The sequence below is a fragment of the Lynx canadensis genome, chromosome A3 (assembly GCF_007474595.2).
Source record: "Lynx canadensis isolate LIC74 chromosome A3, mLynCan4.pri.v2, whole genome shotgun sequence".
Taxonomy (NCBI): Eukaryota; Metazoa; Chordata; class Mammalia; order Carnivora; family Felidae; genus Lynx; species Lynx canadensis.
Window position 1 is genome coordinate 54,837,601 of NC_044305.1, and position 13,912 is coordinate 54,851,512.

Sequence of the window (13,912 nt, forward strand, 5' to 3'; positions counted from 1 at the left end):
ACTGCTTACAATTGGTAGGAGTGAAAACTCCCTGCCTTTTTTTTTTTTTTTTTATGCTGCTTCACCAAACGTTCCTATTTTATAGAGGTTTAATTATGGCACATCCTTTCTCTGTTTTTAGGTATGACCAATTCCGTCGCTGTCTTTGCTGTTCTTAGGATCCGGGACCACAGCAGTCATGCTGGAAGATGTCTCACGGAGGGACGTACTCATACCACTGCTAGCACAAGACTGCATTCCGTTTGAGACGGTGCAACGTGATGGTGGTCAGCGGAGGAAAACACATCTGATTCTCGCCGAAGTGATTATTACTAGTTTAGTGTTAGTTAATACTGAGATTATAATTCTGCCTCGGCTACTAACTTATAAAACCTTAAGCTCAATGACCTCCAGCTCTTCCTTCTGGAAGTATATTCGTACTGCTACCCACCTACAGAATCAGGGATGTTGCTATGGTTGTTAAGGTAATAAAGGGCCTCTTGGGTGTTTTCGGTATTTTTCCTTTACGTGTATGTCTGAAAATGCAAATCTCCCTATCTAGTGTAAAATATTCTTCACCGCCTCTGTATGAGCCAGAATATTTGAAAATAAGAAGTAAAATATTCATGACATAAAGCATAGGGCCCTTAATTTTTAAATATTTTGGCATGTTTTAGGGAATATTAACAATGAGGTCAATTCCTTGCTGAAAACGAGTATTTCTATTTTCGTCAGGTCCCCGGGGAAGGGCAGGTTTCTCTTCTGGTTCCATCACCCACTAGAACACATGGCATGTGACAGCGGCCAGGTCTGTTTGCTTTATCAGCATTGTGCCTGGCATCTGAGTGAGCCCAGACCCCGCCTTCAAATGGCTAGGCTTTTCTCAGTTCAGAGACAAAATTCCTGTCCTCTGACCATAACCTAGTGGTCTGAGTTTAGACACCACCCACAGACCACGCGTGTAATGGGAAGTAACATTTTTTCATGATTTTAGGAGGTTGCTCTGGAGATTGAAAAAGGAAAAGGTCTTTTTTTTAAAAAAAACAAAAAACAGGGGTGCCTGGTGGCTCATTTGATTGAGCGTCCGACTTTGGCTCAGGTCATGATCTCGCGGTCTGTGAGTTGGAGCCCCACGTTGGGCTCTGTGCTGACAGCTCGGACCCTAGAGCTTTCTTTGCATTCTCTCTCTCTCTCTGCCCCTCCCTCGCTTGTGCTTTCTCTCTCTCTCTCAAAAATAAACACTAAAAACAACTACCACCACCACCGATTTCCCCTTTACTTACAGAAACAGTGTTAGAGGGGCCTTGGGGAAAAGGACAAACTGTCAGTGGGGAGGTTCCCAGCGCTGGTAAGGGGTTGAGGCCAGGAGAGTAAGTTGTTAACTTGGCAATCACCTCCATCAACTTAGGAACGTGGAAAGGCCCATCTGGCGCTTTGGGTCAGCTTCGGTTCCTCGCAAACCTTATCTGAGGCAGAGAATAAATTAGTATGACTTCGGATGTTAGCAGACGGCAGCCAGTGAGGAGAGGCAAGACGTCAGGAATGCCTGAGTGGGAAAGTGGTTTGAGAAGATACCAACATGATGGGCCCAAAGGGATAAATTTGGCCTTTTCTATGTCAGTGGATGACAAAACTTTCGAGGACAGCTAAGTCAGGCTGTATGGTAGTGTACCAATAATTCACTTAGTGAATTAGGTATTTATTGAACACCCTTGCCTGTGGGGCCCTGGGTTAGGTACCTGGAATACAATAATCAATTAAAAAAAAAAAAAAGACAAGGTCTTTACCTTCCTGGGACTTACCTTCTGGTGGGAAGCAGGATACTAACTAGATAAATTCATTTGGATGGTGAGTTATAATTAAGATGAGGGGGATCTTCTCTAAATTGGGTAAAAGGTGAAAGAAACAAGGGAGGCTTTTCTGAGTAAGTGACATCTGAGCTCAAGGATGAAGAATGCATAAAAGTCATATGCACAAGACACGGAACAAAGAACATTCTAGAAAGCTGGGAAGGGGGCGGGGCAACAGGCACAAAGCTAGAACAGACTAAGCAAGGAGAATAGCACTGAATGAGGTCATCAGGTTGAACGGGGATAAGACCATGCAGGGCTTTGGAAGTTCTGCTAAAAATTTTTTATTTCAGCCAAAGTGAAATGGAAACTTCTGAAAGCTTTTTTTTTTTTTTTTTAACTTTATTTTGGGAGAGAGAGAGAGAGAGAGAGAGAGAGCAGGGGAGGGGCAGAGGGAGAGGGAGACAAAGGATCTCAAGCAGGCTCCACACTGGTGTTCACACTCACCGACCATGAGATCATGACCTGAGCCGAAATCAAGAGTTGGTCGCTGAACTGAGTCACCAAGGTGCCCCGAAACTTCTGAAAGCTTTTATTTTTATGTGTTTAAAATTTTTTAAATGTTTATTTTTGAGAGAGAGAGACAGACAGAGCATGAGTGGGGGAGAGACAGAGAGAGAAGGAAACACTGAATCAGAAGCAGGCTCCAGGCTCTGAGCCCGACGAGGGGCTCGAGCTTATGAACCGTGAGATCGGGACCTGAGTGGAGATCATGACCTGAGTGGAAATCAAGAGTCGGTCGCTTAACGGACTGAGCCACCCAGGCGCCCGCCCCTTCTGAAAGCTTTTAAATAAGAGAAGGGGGTGATCCAAAGCTCGCTCTGACTGCTTTAATGGAGAATAATTGGAAGGGGACAAGAACAGGCCGATGATGTAGTAATAGGCAAAAGTAATTACACCTGGACTGGGTTGTGGCAGTGGACGCAGACAGATGGCTTAGGGGTGCACGTGTTCCTGCATAACCGACTAGAAGCAAATGAGAAGAGCCGCCCACACCTTGATAACGCCCTGCAGATCTCGTATGATCTGAGGAGGCACGTCCCACCACCGACGTGCTGATCAGAGGAGAGACTGCAGACAGGAGTCCAGTCATCCGAGTGGTGAGTGAGTCAATACAGCTGTCTTCCTTTTTGATGAGCCCGTGTTCATGGAGATCATTGTCCCCATGTTCTTTTAGAACAGAAGCACCCGGAGAATGACTGTGATGGGTAGATCCATTTCAACTTGGCACTTTTGAGCCACTCTGCTGGCCTACACCGTCTCCCTCAACACCTTTCCAGGAACCACCCACATTCTAGCCCCACCTTCCAGGCTGGCATAGGCGTGTGTGTGGTTCCCAAGGCTCGGCCCCCTTCCGCTCCCACCGCGCCTCGAGTTTCCCTTTCGGTATTGACCCAGGGAGGTCAAAAAGATTCCACTCTAAGAATTTGGAATTGAAGGCAGGGAGAAGTCAGAGTGAGGCTGTGAAAATACCCTGCTAATAGTAGGAGAAATGTAAATGAAAAACACTTACCAAAAGATGGCTTTTATAGTATCTACATTATTATACTAACAGAAGTAAATTGTATTTTGATTGTGGCCGGTTGAAAACCACATCCTACATGTATGAGGTATATAATCAGCTTAATCAGTTGCTGATCCCAGGACAATTTCATCCCAGTGTATTGGGAGAGTGCAAATAACATAGAGTTTATTCCATTCTTCTTAGTAATTTAAATGTCACTTTGTTAAATGAACTTGAAGACAGATTTGCATTACTTCAATGCAGGGTTTCCAATAATAATGTAACACTTTTTCCCCCCCTCTTCCCGTACCAAGGCAATGGCTTAATATAAAAAGCAAGTGATTAAATTCAAAACATTTTCCCAAATGAGTGTCTGTTAGTGTTGTGATTTTTGGGGGTGGGGGGTGGGGGGGGGTAAGGGATGGCATTCTGGGGTCAACTGTATTTTCGAAGTCTCACCAAATGTGCCAGTTATTAAGCTATTGTTTCTTGATCCATTCTCTAGAACCCACTTGCATAATATTTACGATACCGGGGCTGGGAATCAGCAAATCACACTCTGCCAGTTGGGGGTGCTAGTCGGGGGAGGTGCGCTTTGGAGGTGGAGGGAGTTACTGGTCCTTTTGCAGTTGCCTCCCGCTCCTGTAGCCTTGCCAGGCTCACCTCTCCGCTCACACAAGCAGTGTTCATTCAAATGGTGGCGTTGAACCCAGTCAGTGGCTGTGCGGAGGCTCCCAGGACCAGCTTTGTCCCCTGCAGTGGGCGGTGCCCGCACCTTCTCAGACCATCAGGGCCCAGCTCTGCCCAGCCTCTTCTTCCGGCTTCTAGCTGGGGGAGGGGGCTGCTTCCTGCATCTGCTACCCCTGTCGTATCTTACTGTTTCCCCTTTGCCCTTGCAACTCTCGCTATCTAGCCAACGGTTCTTTATGTTCGATTATCTCTGTGAATGTGAAATGACCTCTGATGTGGTTTCCCTCTCCCGGCTGGACACCGAGGGATGCATACGTATGGTGCCGTAAAGTCACAAAGATGACTACCTCGCGTGGGGCTTTGAGATTTCAGTCTCCTTCTGATGCCCGAGACGACACGGACCAGGACTTGGTGTCGCTGAGATGTGACCTGTGCGGATCTGTGAAGATAGAGACACTGCAGCCTGGTGTGGTTGCTGCTGGCTGAGAAACTCTGTTCCCCCCAAACCTTGCTTTATATCGAACAGGTTGAAAAAGTCCGTGCAATACGAGCCCTGTAGGAATAATAGAGATGGGAGCCACAGAGGTGGCATTTGCTGATTTTTTTTTTTTTTTTCCAGCTGGGCACTGCTGAGGATTCTTAAATTCTCTGATGATAGAAAAGAATTTTTAGCTCTGGGTTTGAGTGACTGCAGCTCAAAGCCCCAGATTAGCTTTTAGAAGCCATTACTATACTTCTTGTGGCCAGAGTTGCATCTGGAATTCAGGGAACTGTGGTCAGCTGTAAGGTCCTTTCCTTCTTCATTTATAAACACTCTGGCAACAGGACGCTAAAGAGGAGCTTATAAAAAACCCATATAGGGACACCTGGGTGGCTCAGTCGGTTAAGCGGCTGACTCTTGATTTCAGCTCAGGTCATGATCTCATCGTTTGTGAGTTCGAGCCCCACGTCAGGCTCTGTGCTGACAGCGCAGAGCCTGGAGCCTGCTTCCGATTCTGTGTCTGCCTCTCCCCCACTTGTGGTTTACATTTTGCGTAGTTGGTTTCACATTCCACTTTGTTTCCAACTGTTCTCCATTTCTTGGCTTCCTCTGGGACATTAGGAAGTTACACTGCAATGTGGTAGAGAGAATGTAATCATACTGAAGCCTCTCCATCTCAGCAGCGCTGACTGCCCCATTTATATGGGCCGAGACTTTCTGCTTTGGGGGCCACGGGGTTTCCAGCCCTGAGCCTTCTCTAGGCATTTCAGAGATCTCCAAGCCTCCCCATATAACCACGGTGTCACCCAGAAGAGAGACAGGCTTCTGATCTCGTCCACTGATCCCTCCTGATCTCGTCCACTCGTCCCAGAATCAGTGTTTTAAACAAAGCTCAAATGAAATCCCGCTCCTGTTTAAAAGCCTCCCATGATGCCACATTACCTGTAAGGTAATATCTAGGCTACCATCTGATCTTCCGAGATGTCGCCCACGTTGGCCATGTCTCCTGGTAGCCATGCCCTTTTATGGGCCCTTTGGTGCTGAATCTGGGTTGCCAGCAAGCCTTTTAAGGCGAGGTCATAAGAAAGGCTTGAAGCTTCTATCTTCTCCTTTTGGGACACCCACTCTGGGGGAAGATAGCTGCCGTGGAAAAACTCCAACTCCCCTGATGCCACCGTCCTATGAGGAAGGCAAGCGTAGCTGCGTGGGAAGGCCCTGATATTTGCAAGGAGACGGAGAGAGGCCAGCCACCCCCCGTGTTTCTGTCAAGCCTTCGGATGACTCCAGCGCCAGCTACCTACCGACTGCAAGTATAGAGAAATTCCAGCAAGACAAGCAGAGTAAGGAGTGGTTGCAGATGGAAGCGTGAGGGACAGAGAGGTGGGGGCACTGGCCAGCATATCTCGCTCTTCCTCTCCTCTCAAGTCTGAAGGCCTCCCAATTCACGTGCTTTCTCTAGGAGGGCTACTTTGGGCTTCCTCCAGGCACGGTATCAGCTTCGAACAGCAAGCGACATCAGAGGCAAGCAATGGAAGCTACCAGTTCCTTAAGGCTTGGGAACTGGCCGTGTCACTTTCACCACAGTCTCTATCAATCAAGGAGTCCCGGAGCCCATTTTTAAGGGCAGGGGACACAGACATCTGCTCTCACTGAAAGAAGTCTCAGGATTCAGGGCCACATTTACAGACTGCCACAGTCTGACCCGTGGCCGCAAGTTATTTCTGTTTCTCTTGTGCCCAAAATACTTTCCCCCTTCTCTCTTTTGCACACACCCTACCCTCGTCGCAAGCTTTTAATTAGTGGTTTACGTGTTCGCCTGCCCTCCGAACTTTCTTCAAGGCAGATAACGTGTCTAATTCATCTCTGGATCCCTTGTGGCCGCTATGCTTATTACCCAGCATATAATCTATATCCGGTAAAGGTTGAACCACCATAAATTACTTGCCCACACATACAGTAAGTGGATTGTAATCAACATAAATTGAGAAAGGAGAATATCAGCTAATGGTTAGATTAAGTCCTGCATTTAATTACATATTTCCCAAACAGGTATCTCCTTCTTTTCAACTCGTTATGATCATCTTGAAAAGGAAAAGTAAATTTGAAAAACTTGGGGAGTGTAAACGAAGCTACAGAAGGCTGTTCGTAAGCCTTGCTAGGGGAATGAATAATTATCTTAATATTCACCATCGTGTTCTTACTGCTCATGCTTTATCTTTATTTTTGCCTTCCTCTCCTACTGAGCAAGGTCAAGGAAAGGGCAAGAGTCAGAACGGTCCAACCACCTGGTGTGACTTTACTCAGTAGGCAGGTAATTCACCAGCTCCTTCAACCTCTCCCATCAAAAGCACTTCGATCTAACATATCAGAAGTACACTGAAGTCAGCAGGTCAGTCCTGGCTCTGAGCCATTGTGGACAAGGGGCAGGAAAGGAATGAGGGAGTAGAAGTGGGGTTGGGGGAGAAGCTTTGATTTAGATTAAAAAAAGTCAAACCAAACCTAACCCAGGAGGATGTCCCCATTGGCAATGGGTCTTCTCTAAATGAGTAGCAAAGGGGACTCAGGGAGAAGTTTTGCTCTCCAAATGTTGTGATGTCCGCCCCACATCTGCATTCTGGAATTTCTTAACCAGTCAATGCAGAACCTGGTGCAGGATTGAGTTTCCAGGAGGACCCTGGAAGGGGATAAGGGTTCAGTGATGAGGGCAAGGAGATAGCCAGGAGGGAGCCATTATTCATTCATTCATTTTGTCACAAACAAGTATCGTTGTGCAGCCCTACTCTGTGCCAGGCACCGAGCCAGGCTCTAGGAATAAGATAGAGGCCAAGACAGTCAGGGTTTCCAGCATTGAAGAGCTTGAGCTCCAGTGAGGGAGACACACGATAAGGGTTAAGTGAAAAATCCAAGCACTGCTTGTGTTGTGGTGAGTTCCGTAAAGGAAATCAACAAGGGGATATTCTGGACAGTAAGCGGAGAGGGTGGTATTTTAGGCAAGAGAGTCGAGAGAGATCCTTCTGAAGAGGAAACATTTCAGTTAACATATGAGGGGCAAGAAGCAATCCGCCATACACAGCTCTGGGAGAAGGAGACCCTGAAGCTAGAAAGAGTCCTGTGGGTTCTAGGAACTGACAGAGGTGGGCAGGGCCAGATCCTGCTGCCCTCATAAGCCAGGCTAGAGAGTGTGGGGTTTATTTTTATTTTTATTTTTATTTTTTTTAAATGTTTTTACTTACTTTTGAGACAGAGAGAGACAGAGCATGAGCAGGGGAGGGGCAGAGAGAGAGGGAGACACAGGATCTGAAGCAGGCTCCAGGCTCCGAGCCGTCAGCCCAGAGCCTGACACGGGGCTCGAACTCACAGACTGTGAGATCATGACCTGAGCTGGAGTCGGACGCTTAACCGACTGAGCCACCCAGGCGCCCTTGGGGTTTATTTTTAAATGCAATAAGTAATCATCATAGGATTGTAAGCTGGGGAGTAAAATAATTATGTTTTAATAACATCAGCCTGGATGCCATATGAATAGACTTGGAGAGGCCAGTTGTCAGACGATTCCAATGGTCCAGACAGGATACGAAGGTGGCTTAGTCACAAGTGTGACAATAGGGATGGAGAGAAATGAATGGATTTAAGGACTTCAGAACTGTGTGGCCCTTTCTTGAGAGCCAGTTTGGGTGGGATCATCTTAAAATCCATATGGAAATGTCTAGGCAGGGGGACCTGGGTGGTTAGGTCAGTTGAGCATCCGATTTAAGCTCAGGTCATGATCTCACGGTTCATGGGTTCAAGTCCCAGGTCAGGCTCTGTGCTGGCAGCTCATAGCCTGGAGCCTGCTTCGGATTCTGAGTCTCCCCTCTCTCTCTCTGTCCCTCCCCAGCTTGTGATTGTCTCTCTCTCAAAAAGAAATGAATAAAACTTAAAAAAAAATTTTTTTAAAAAGAAATGTCCAGGCAATGGTTAGATAATAAGCCTGGAGCACAGAAGTGAGTTCTGGAGATACCAACACAGAGGTTTAAATGCACAAAATCAGGGGCGCCTGGATGGCTCAGTCGGTTAAGCGTCCGACTTCAGCTCAGGTCACAATCTCGCGGTCTGTGAATTCGAGCCCCGCGTCAGGCTCTGGGCTGATGGCTCAGAGCCTGGAGACTGCTTCCGATTCTGTGTCTCCCTCTCTCTCTGCCCCTCCCCCGTTCATGTGCTGTCTCTGTCTCAAAAATAAATAAACGTTAAAAAAATTATAAAAAAAATAAATAAATGCACAAAATCAGATGAGCTTACTGATGAGAATATGTGATAGAGGAGAGAAGAAAACTCAAGACCCAGGCCCAAGGTCCAAGAGCCTCCAATGTTTGGAGGTTATAAAAGATAAGGACCAGGGGTAGGTTGGCTGAGGCAAATCTTTGTCTTTGTTCATACTGTTCCCTTGATCCGGAACGCCCTTGTCTCCTTTCTTTGCCTAGTAAAATCCCGAGTACCTTTCAAGACCCAATTAAAATGTCACCACCTCTGAGAGCCTTTTCTGACTCCCTATCCCCAGCCCCACCATGGCAGAATTGGTTGCTCTCTTTCCTGTCCCCCCACTGCTCATTGTTCCTGGGCTCTCTGGGTGCTAAGAACACTGTGCTCCAGGCAATTGTCGACTTTTCCGTTTCTTGAAGAGAGTTGGAGCTCTTTGGGGCACATACTGTGGCTTTCTTAATTCTTATAAATAAGTACCGTTCCAGTACCTAGCTAGCCACAAATATTTGTCAAGTGAGTAAACGAGTGGAAGAATGGTCTACGTAGTGTACTTTAAAACAATATCTGCAATCACCTGGTGGCTCTGGGCTACTTGAAGAGATTGCCTAATGTAGGTTAGAAAGAACGTACTGAGAGAAAGCTCATTCATCTGTTGATGAATGCTCACCGCTGAGTCATTGACCTCACGTAAGAGCTCTAAGGTGTCTTGTAGGAGTCTGCGCAGAGGCACTGGTGAGTCCTGTTGAACGTGAGGCAGTCAATGATGTGCCAACCTCCAGCAGAGATCCAGATTCTAGAATGTAAAGATGCAGAAGGATGCCGGAAGAGGTTGTCCTTCCCTGGCCTGCAGATCCTTTCCACTGAGCTGACTTCCCGCATGCAGGTGATTGCTGGTGGCCGGGAACCCACCCTCCCAGGAAGAGGGAGAAAGAGTTTTGCCAAAGAGGGCTCGAACAGGTCATGCAAAAGCAGCAACAGATCGTGGTTCTGCTCACTCTTAAGTTGTTGCTGTTCTCCGCACTTCCTGCAAAACTGGGCCCCCCCCTCCCCATGACCTCGCTGTTGCTGTCCCACTGAAACAGCTTTGAGGCAGGAATGGACCGGCCTGGCCACGGCAGTGTGTTCGCACACCTCCTGGTGACGCATGTCCAGACTGATTTTTCTTGTTAGCACCGTGGCACGGTGCAGAGGCAGGGGTCAGGTGGCCCCTCTGCTCAGCCTACAATCACTGCCACCCACGGACTCCCACAGGGGGAGTCATCTTGCCCTTTCTTTTACATCACAAGTCAGGAGATTGCCTTACCAACTCCTCTAAGACTTCATCCTGCAAGCAAAGAAACAAAAAAACCAAAGTTTATTGACAGTGGTTGGCACGGAGCAGTAAGAATCCCATGTAATGGCACATCCAGAATCGAGAAATGGAGCGGAGCTTAATAAAAGGATTCTTTACCACCGCGCGGGCAAAGTTTAGGAAAAGCAATAAGGGCCGGTGCAGTATCTGTGGGTACGAACAGCAGGAGCTTCACCACACCTGAACTTGACCAGGGGCAAGGGGAAGGAATGATCGTCAGATGTGTGTGTATGCATGCGTCCATATGTGTGTGTGTGTGTGTGTGTGTGTGTGTGTGTGTGTGATGGGGGCGCATAGGAAGTATGGGTGTGAGTTGGCTGAATGGAGTGTGCTGGGAGAAGTTGTGGCCTTTCTCAGAAGACAGGGACTTAGGGAAGCTATTGAGGGAATAAATGTCTTTCTTCCATGCTCTGCCTTCCCTCTGACCTACCAGCATCCTCTCGTGGCTGAACCAACCAGAAGCCAGAAGCCAATGGGGCCCGTGGGTACAGTCCATACAGGTGAACCTCCCTGGCTGTGGGGCAGGTTGAAGAAGGAGGAGCAGCGAATTTGGAGGGGCACGTGGAAGATTTCCCAGCCCAGACCTAGCCAAACGCTTTATCACATTTGCCAGGAATGTCACAGACCAATCCCATACGTGTTCTCGCCATAAGGATTTCAGGGTGAAAAGCTATCTGCTGTAGTCAACGTCCAGGACTTTAAGGCTGAGAGAGAGGCACTTGTAAGTGTCGGTGCCTTCACGGGTGGTCCTCTGGCAAATAGGCCTCCGTTGCATTTACCTGTTCTGACGGAGGTAATACTGATCCTTGCCCTTTTCTTGCTAGGGCCCAATGACCTTGATCTTACCTTTCCCCTGGACCTTGTCTTAAGATTATTCTTGTAAGGATTTGGCTCCCTCTAGTTGGTCATTTGAGTCGTTAGCCCCTTCCTGCATCCCTTCTGTCACTGAACTTTGGCTGCTGTCTTGCTCTCCTGGTGTCTGACATGGGCACTCTCATGTCTACCCCCCTAAATGGCTTGACTCTACTAAACAGGGAGACAGGAACTTTCTATCTATAGACTTCATGCTCGGGGAGCCTTGACTCATCCCAGGCCTCACCCGTTCCTACACTGACCGCCTTTTGTAGGTCATGCTGGGCCCGGATCCTGGAAAGCAAGGCCGTTTTCTTGGGTGTCCAAGATAATCACACTGGGGTCAGGTAAAATCGATTTCAATCTTAGAGCCGCTTCCTCATCTTTTCTGGGCCTCCGTCTGTTAACCCCATTCACCGTATCTCCCGGGACCAAACATGAACCCTTTCCTCTTTTTCAAGACATCTTGGATGATGGGTCCTACCTTCGGTCTTTGATTTGATTTGTTCCGGGGATGCTGGGGTCGGCTTTTGTGCTTCATCTACAGAGCCAAGGCCTGGTTCCTACCCCCACATTTTTCCCTCCATTTTTTTTACATTCACGTCCACAACTCTATCCTGGTTTGACCCTTTCTCTTCAGGTGGATGAGGTCCCTCCCAGTACGGAGACAAATTATAACGTTTTCTGCTAGGTGGCAGTTTCCGGTACACCACTCCATCCAGGCTGGCCTCTAAGACTGAGGCCCCGTAATAGTATTTTGGAGGTCTAAGTATTTCCTGAAGAGCTTTTAGTGTCATTCTCTTCCACCCTCCCAAGTACACAATTTTACATCGCAATCTAAGATGAGGGGATGTCGTGTATACGTTAGATGCAAGCTTTTGTGTAGACAGGGTATTTCTGGGACTTAAAGACATCTTCTAGAAGATACGGTATTTTGTGTTCTAATAAGAAATTTTTTTTCAAATGAGAAAGGCATTGTACATTCTAAAGTACCTTTGGCAATGTCTTATGAGCTGTGGGTGGGAAGTCACAATATGGGGAAGTCATCTAGCGGTTTCCTAAGGTGCAGCTGAAGTTAATGCTTCGGGTAAAGTTATTACCCTTCAAAGAGACTTCAAGATTTAAAGATTAGAGAGGATACCCAATCCAAGAAGGACCACGAAGTCATTCGCTGATACCATTTCCCGGTGTGGAAATCAGTCCTGACATCTTTTACCTAGGAATTATGCGTATGTCATTTCTGGAAGTCTCTCTGCTTAAAATTATACTAGCATTTTGTACAGGGCTTCATACAGAATCCATATACAGTCAGTGTTGACTAACATTGAGTGTTTACACGCTTAAATTCTACTCCACACCTCTAATAGTCACGTCTGCTCGGTGCTTTTCTTACACTGCTATATTCACCACCATCACCGCCATGGTCATTCCTGACCTTCTTTACTAGCTAGGATGATTTTTCGTTGCAACAGAAACTCCACCTCAAACTGGCCATCAACAATGCATATGCTATGTCTCCTCAGGAGATTCTGCAGATGGCTGGCAGGGTTGACTGACTCAGCAAATTAATAGTGTCGCCAAGGATCCAGGCGCTCACCATCTCTCCTCAGGGGGGTAGCAAGTAACGGCACCCATTCCAGGTGATGTTCCAGATATGATGTTGTTTAGGGGAGAAAAAGAGCTACTGTCTCTGCCTGTGGCTCCATCTGAGAAGAAAGGACCTTTCCCCAGAGCTTCTTGGGACGCTTCTCCTCACGACTCATCCATAGGGTGGAGTCACAAGCCCCTTCCCAAGTCAGTGACCAGCATGACTATTGTTTATGCTTCCTCTAAAGTGGAATGGCTCTTGGGGGGATCAGCCATGATGCCTACCACACACTTGTATAGTGACTTCTGTTTACCTCATGCTTCATGTATCTACCCGATAGCATCTCTGTGAGGTAGGTAAAGCGGGTATTATTGTCCTCACTTTACATATATATAGATGCTCATAGAATAGTAACTTGTTTTTAAAAAACGTCTTTTCTGGGGCGCCTGGATGTATCAGTGGGTTGGGCATCTGACTTCTGCTCAGGTCATGATCTCGCGGTCCGTGGGTTCAAGCCCCGCGTTGGGCTCTGTGCTGACAGCTCAGAGCCTGGAGCCTGCTTCGGATTCTGTGTCTCCCTCTCGATCTCCCTGCCCCTCCCCTGCTCACGCTCTGTCTCTGTCTCAAAAATAAGTAATCATTAAAAAAAATTTTTTTTAAATGTCTTTTCACAAGAAATGGCAGAAACAAAATATCACTATTTTAAAACCCCAGATAATAGAATGGATCTAGCTAATTGATTGCTAATGGTGGCTAAATCACTAGGTCAATAGCTGGTGACAAACATTCCAGTGGACAGATCAGTTTGACGATGCCTGAACCTATTAATAGCTCTTAATATCACAAAAAAAAAAGAGAGACAGCCAGATATCATCGCCTCCTGATGTGACGTAATAGGAAGTACACAGCATGAACCTGAGTCTCACCAAGCCTCCAATTCTACTCACCGGTTAATGGGAGATACAGGAGACAGAAGACTACATTGAAGATCCCATTGGAATGCAACAAAAACCCAAAATGCAGGCAACTCTACGAAACAACCAACATGTTTTCTTCAAGAGATACAGTGTATTAAAAGAAATTTAGGAGACGCATCAGCTAAATGCAGATTGGATCGTGTTTCAATCTTAAACAGAGGGTTTTTTTTTTTAAGTTAAATGTTTTATTTATCGTTTTCCTTTTTAAATTACTAACTATCAGGGTTATATTAGTGTCAGGTGTACAATATAGGGATTCAATAATTCTATACATTTTATAACATTACATACACAAAATGTTAATAAAAATTATGAGACCATGTGGGAAACCGTAATGGTGATTGAGAATTTGATAGTATAAAGGAGTTTTTGTTAATTTAGTTGCATATAATAATAATAAT